Source organism: Oryctolagus cuniculus, chromosome 15 (genome assembly GCF_964237555.1).
Source record: "Oryctolagus cuniculus chromosome 15, mOryCun1.1, whole genome shotgun sequence".
Taxonomy (NCBI): domain Eukaryota; kingdom Metazoa; phylum Chordata; class Mammalia; order Lagomorpha; family Leporidae; genus Oryctolagus; species Oryctolagus cuniculus.
Window position 1 is genome coordinate 64,511,666 of NC_091446.1, and position 6,987 is coordinate 64,518,652.

The following is a 6,987-nucleotide window of genomic DNA, read 5'->3' on the forward strand; positions in this document are numbered from 1 at the left end:
AACAAGGGCAAAAAGGGTCAGGATCAAAAAGTGCAAAAACCTGAAAATAATTTGTAAGACAAATCAATAATTTTTTATAGACAGGAAGAGTTACAGACAGAGAGAGACAGAGAGAAAGGTCTTCCTTCCATTGGTTCACCAACTAAATGGCCGCCACGGCTGGTGCTGCACTGATGCAAAGCCAGGAGCCAGGTGCTTCTTCCTGGTCTCCCATGCAGGTGTGGGGCCCCAAGCACTTGGGCCATCCTCCACTGCCCTCCCAGGCCACTGCAGAGCTGGATTGGAAGAGGAGCAGCTGGGGCTAGAACCCGGTGCCCATATGGGATGCCGGAGCCACAGGTTGAGGATCAGCCATGTGAGTCATGGCGCTGGCCCCCAAATCAATAATTTTTAAGACAAAGAGTAGTTACTGTATGAAAGACTACATAAACAGTTTAAGTTTCAAGAAATTATTCCAGTAACAAAGTCCTATATTTATATCCTTTAACTGCTATATTAAATCTTGTCCTCCAGGCCTAAGAAGAATAATGTCAACAAGCTTTTTAAGACAGAAGGAAAACAAAGTAAAGACTATCTGTATATAAGACAAATTACAGCACTTTCAAGAAAATGGATTTTGGGGGCTGGCACTGTGGCATAGCAGGTAAAGCCGCTGCCTGCAGTGCCAGCATCCCATATGGGTGCCAATTCGGGTCCTGGCTGCTCCACTTCCGATCCAGCTCTCTGCTGTGGCTTGGGATAGCAATAGAAGATGGCTCAAGGCCTTGGGCCCCTGCCGCCACATGGGAGACCCAGAGGAAGTTCCTGGCTCCTGGCTTTGGATCAGTGCAGCTCCGGCCGTTGTGGCCATCTGGGGAATGAGCCAGCAGATGGAAGACCTCTCTCTCTCTCTCGGCCTCTCCTCCTCTCTCTGTGTAACTCTGACTTTCAAATAAGTAAATAAATCTTTAAAAAAAAAAAAAAAAAGAAAATGAATTTTGTTATGTTTGAAGAATTAACATAAATCCAGCGCCGTGGCTCACTAGGCTAATACTCCGCCTACGGCGCCGGCAACCTGGGTTCTAGTCCCGATTGGGGCGCCGGATTCTGTTTCAGTTGCTCCTCTTCCAGTCCAGCTCTCTGCTGTGGCCTGGGAAGGCAGTGGAGGATGGCCCGAGTGCTTGGGCCCTGCACCTGCATGGGAGACCAGGAGGAAGCACCTGGCTCCTGGCTTTGGATCGGCACAGTGCGCCGGCCATAGCAGCCATTTGGGGAGTGAACCAACAGAAGGAAGACCTTTCTCTCTCTCTCTCTCTCTCTCTCTCTAACTCTGTCAAAAAAAAAAAAAAAAAAAAGAATTACATAAAGGAATAGAACACAATTTCATTTGCAGAAATCAATCTTAGAGAAATAATTGCACCAGTGCAAATTATGGACCAAGCTATTCATTACAGCATTATTTGTAACAGGAAAAGGTTAAAAATAATCTAGATGTCCACCAATAAGAGACACATGCAACAATTTATGGATATTAAAAAAAACTTATGGATATCCATGTGACAAAGACGCAGCTATTAAAAACGAAGCAGTGGGGCCGGCACCTTGGCTCACTTGGTTAATCCTCCACCTGCGGCACTGGCATCCCATATGGGTGCCAGGTTCTAGTCCCGGCTGCTCCTCTTCCAGTCCAGCTCTCTGCTGTGGCCCGGGAGTGCAGTGGAGGATGGCCTAAGTGCTTGGGCCCTGCACCCGCGTGGTAGACCAGGAGGAAGCACCTGGCTCCTGGCTTTGGACTGGCGCAGCGCTGGCCGTAGCGGCCATTTGCGAGGTGAACCAACGGAAAGAAGACCTTTCTCTCTAACTCTATCCAAAAAAAAAAAAAAAAAGCAGTTTGGGCTGGCATTGTGGCATAGCATGCCTGCAACACCAGCAACCCAAATGGACACTGGCTCAAGTTCCTGCTCCTCCACTTCCCATCCAGCTCCCTGCTGAATTATCTAGGAAGGCAGCACAAGACAGGCGTGCATGAGACCCTGCCAACCACTTGGAAGACCCAGATGGAGCTCCATGCTCCTGACTTTATCCTGGTTCAGTCCCAGCTTTTGCAGTCATTTGGGGAGTCGAACAGTGAACAGAAGTTCTCTCTCCCTCTCTCTGGAAGCCGTCTTTCAAATAAATTTTTTTTAAATAAACCTTTTCCGGCACTGTAACATAGCGGGTAAAGCTGCCACTTGCAGTGCCCACATCCCACCCATAAGGGTACTGGTTCAGGTTCCAGCTGCTCCACTTCCATTCAAGCTCTCTGCGATGGCTTGGGAAAGCAGGCGATGGCCCAAGTCCTTGGACCCCTGCACCTGTGTGGGAGACCCGGAAGAAGCTCTTGGCTTCTGGCTTCGGACTGGCACAGCTGCAGCCTGTTGTGGCCAATTGGAGAGGGAACCAGCGGATGGAAGACCTCTCTCTCTCGGCCTCTCCTTCTCTCTGTATAACTCTTTCATATAAATAATAAAATAAATCTTAAAAAAAGTTTTTAAATTCAAACATTAAATCATCTCCAACACTTAATATGAAGGGGGAAAAAGTAAAAAAGTGCACAAGAGGTCTGCAAACTTATGAGTAAAAAAAATACACTTATTGTCTCGTGTAGTATATGTACAGAATATTCCTGAAAGGATATTCAAGGAAGTATAAAACGGTGGCTCCTGGAGGGAGGCTTACTTTCCAGTGTACCTTGAGCACTTTCAGAATTATGTCTGTATCATCTATTCAAACAGTAGATTAAAAAAATAATCACAAAATGTGACTCAACAAATGACTTAGCCTTGCCCAGTGAATGAGACTCTACTGGTGAACCAGAGGTTTTCTTTTAAACATTCTCTGTCAGCAATCACTTTTTTAAAACCAGAAAATTATTGTTGCTTCTCCAAACCAATCTCCACCCAGTGAGTCACCTAGTAAAAGGGGAGGGGCCCACCATGGGCGTCTCACGGATGGCATGCAGCCCAGGGACAAGAGGCAGCTGTTGCAAACTTACGCGGGGTGGGGGTGGGGTTAAAAAAAAAAAAAAAAAGGAGGAGGAGGGAAACAACAGGAAAAGTGACTAAAGTTAGGCAACAGCAGATACAATTTTCCAAAACTGGCCTCTAGGTCCGGAACGGAAAAAAAAAAAAAAAAGCGTGGAGGGCACGACTGGCCCTGCCCTGGGAGAGGCGCTGAGGGCTGAAAAGCAGTCGAGGTCCGCAGGGGCCGACTCCTGCAGCCGCCTACCTAGCGCTCGCAAAGCCTTTCGCACCTGAGAAGCCAATCGTTACACTCGGTACCTAATCAGGGCAGATGACTATCGCATCAGCTCCCCATCGGCTGGCAGCAACCGGGGAGTCTGAAGGCAAGAGGCAGACAGTGTCACCTCACGGCAGACACCGGCCGGCTCTCCCTCGGTGCCTTGGTTTCCCTGGGAAGGGTCCGCCGCAGGTCACGGAACGGGAATCAAACCCGGAATGCTCTTTCCTCGAGTAGTTAAGAGTTGTGAACCCGAAGCAACGTACGACCTCGGGCTGGCGCACGCCCTAGGGTTAACTACGCACAGCAACGTCCCAAGTTTCCCTAAATATGCAGTGTCACCAGAGCGCGCGGTCCCCAGCCAGGCGTGGTCTTCAGTAACGCTCCTACTCGGCCTCCGCTGCGGGGGCGTCAGCAAGGCCACCCCTGGCCTCAGCCCCTCCACCTGAGGGCCGGCCGTCCCTGCCCGCTCGGATCTGCGCGCCGCCAAGCGACGGCCGAGACCCCCTCCTCTCTCCCAGGCGCCGCCACCCGCGTCCACCTCCACGCGCGCCCACCTCGCAGCCGGGTCCCGAGCCGCTGCCCACCCCCAACCCCACTCCTAGACCCTCCCCGCCCCTCCGCCACGCCCTGAAGCGGGGACACACGCAAAGCGCCAACATCTCCGGGACCGCGGGCCCCAGAGCTGGCCGGGGGCAAGGTGACCGAGCCGTGCGAGGTCAGGGTCGGGGGAGAGTGGGAAGAGGGGCCGCCAAGGCTCACCTGAGGGAGCGGCAGCGTCACAGCACAACCTGCTCGTCAGCAAGATGGAGCCTGGGCCGGCCGAGGGCGGGCGGGACGCCGGCGGCGGCGCGAGCCCGTTAGCAGCGCCGCTGCAGCTGGGACCGCCCCGCCGGAGCCCGGCGCGGGCCGACCTTTCCCCTCGCCCCGCCCCGCGGCCCCACCTGCGGGAAAAGTCGCTCCCTTCCAGTGACCCAGCCGGTTTTATCACATTTCTCGGTCCCCAGGCTCCCACCGCAATCCCTGCGCTCTAGGGAGTAAGGGAGTTGCAGTGGTTCTCGGGGGATCCCCGAGCCCCTTCCGTGGTGGGCGGGGGAGAGGGGCTGACACTACTCTCTGCCTGTGAAATGCCGTCCTTCAGGCATCTTCCGGCGACAAGCACAGCGTTTTGTATTAGCCACCTGTGAAATAGTGGTTATTGGTTCTTCTGCACAGCCAGGAAGTGAGGATGTACTAATCAAAAACGACTCCGCGAGCGAGTTCTTAGGTGATTCTAGGCTCCCTTCATGACAGCATTAAACACACACCAGAAGTGAACATTTGAGGCAATTACAAGGGCTCACACCAATATCTGAAAACGGGTTAAGGAATTTGTATTCCAGGGCAAAAACCACTCAACCTTTCACAGTGGTTCTCAGAATGTGGTCCCTAGAGCAGTGTCATCATCTGGAAACCTGTTAGAAATACAAATTCTTGGGGGCCCCGCGCCACGGCTCACTTGGTTAATCCTCTGCCTGCGGCGCCAGCATCCCATGTGGGCGCCGGGTTCTGGTCCCGGTTGCTCCTCTTCCAGTCCAGCTCTCTGCTGTGGCCCGGGAGGGCAGCAGAGGGTGGCCCAAGTGCTTGGGCCCTGCACCCGCATAGGAGACCAGGAGGGGGCACCTGGCTCATGGCTTCGGATTGGCACAGAACCAGCCGTGGCGGCCATTTGGGGAGTGAACCAGTAGAGGGAAGACCTTTCTCTCTGCTTTCTCTCTGTCTCTCTCACTGTCCGTAACTCTGTCAAATGAAAGAATAAATCTTCAAAAAAAAAAAACCAAAAAACAACAAAACAACAACAAAAAACAAATAAATACAAATTCTTGGGCTAGACCTTACAAGCACTGACTGAAACTCCAGGCCCAGAGTAGGGTCCTCTCGGGTGGTTCTGATGCACACTCGAGTTTGAGAACCTTAAAGCTATTATTTTACATGCATTTCTATGCAAAATCTTGTGGAAGTGGAGCAGGGTGGATTAAGATTTCAAGTGGAAAGAGCAACATACACACGTACCCAAAACGGGTAAAGTGGAAAGTACCTGAGAATGCAGCTATCAGTCACTGCCAAACTCAACGACAGACCAAACCACCCAAGACTCTGGGTACCCTTACTTTCCCCAGCTCCCACTAGTCTCTGTATCTGGCAAGTAAAAGGCCTTTCTGTCATACCTGCCCCCAGATTCCACCAGAATTTAATCGTTCCGGAGAAGCCTAGGCTACTCCTTTGTTTACAGTGTTCCTCGCCCCTCCCTCTGCCTTATCACCAGAAAGGAGTATGTTCCCGACCTGTAGGCCCAAATATCCAAGTCTCATCAGATACTACCATTTTATCCTTCCAACTTGTCCATCTTTCCTAGTATACAAGGCACTGTAGAATCAGACCCTTTCTTTTCTCACACTTCCTGTCTAGCAAGCACTGCCCACTTCCTAACAATTATCTACTTAGACTTGATTGAAACGTTGCCCACCTCCCTCCTGCTGACAAACTCTTCTGATCTTTTGCTTTTCCTTGCCTTTGCTTTGATGGACCTAATTATTCCCTTTAGTTCTCAACTGGATCTTCTGTAGATGCCCACTATGGCAGTTAAGTGGAGTCAGAGTACATGAGTGCTTAACTTCACGATCTTAGCAAAAATTGAACAAAACATCTCTGAAGGCTATCGTATATTCTAGAGTTCATGTGAATAGGAGCCACTGTAATTCTAATATAAACATCCCACTGTGTCAGTCTGTTTACACACACTTTTTGTAGTTGTAACAGTAATGTTGTCCCTTGGGAGACACTTAGCAAAATCTGGAGGCATTTTTGATTTTCACAACTAGGGGTGGGCAAGGGGAGAGAAGTTTGAGTAGCATATAGTGGCAAGAGGCCAGAAATTTACCTCAGTACCCTACAATCCTCCCTACAACGAAGAATTACTCAGTCCAAAATGTGAATAGCACTGAGATTAAGAAATTTTGAGTCAGAGTGACCTTTCTAAAGAATAAACTGAGTCATGTCACTCCCTTGGATAAACTCCTATAATAGCTTCCCAATGGTGCCAGAATAAAATCTAGACGCCTGATTAGGCCCTATCCAATAGGGTTCCTGTCTACCTCAATCATCTAGTTCCTTTTCACCTGGCTTTTCAAACATTAAACTCTAGTCACAGTGGCATTCTATCCAAACATATCAATCTCGTGCCCAACACACCAAAAATTCTTAGGACCTTTGTACTTTCTATTGCTTCTACTTGGAACATTCTCCACCGTATGTCATGGTGGCAAGGTTACTCCCTAACATCGCAGAGTTAGTTGCCATTGCCACCTATACTACTATGTTAAATATACATTCATTGCCCTATTTCATTTTCTTTACAGCACTTAAAAGCATCTGAAATTTTGTGTTTCCTAGTTTCTCCCACTAGCATCTAAGTTCCAGGACAAGAATCTTTCTAGAGCCTAGACAATTTACCATAATAGCATCACAAAATCCAAGCCAACTACCTCATAAAAATTGGCTCTGATAGATACACTGAGAGGATCTATGGTAGTGCTATGCTGAGGGATTTGCAATGGTAGCTTTCAAAATTTGATGTTTGTCACACCTTGTCAGTCTCCTATTAAATACATTAAATCAGAACTCATCTCAGAATCCTCAGCAGTGAGCATGAAGCTCACTGAACTTTTCTATATTTTCCCAAGAAGTTGG

General features: G+C 49.5%; 1 protein-coding gene across 2 annotated transcripts in view; it reads right to left on the reverse strand.

Annotated features, from left to right (window-relative positions):
- ANXA7 (annexin A7) overlaps positions 1–4,156 on the reverse strand; it is a 30,581-nt gene extending 26,425 nt beyond the window's left edge. For both annotated transcript variants that reach the window (XM_070057842.1, XM_008269958.4), the window contains exon 1: positions 4,021–4,156. The gene's annotated coding sequence lies outside the window, so the exon portion shown is untranslated. The remainder of the gene's footprint in view (positions 1–4,020) is intronic.
- Positions 4,157–6,987: the final 2,831 nt, after the last annotated feature.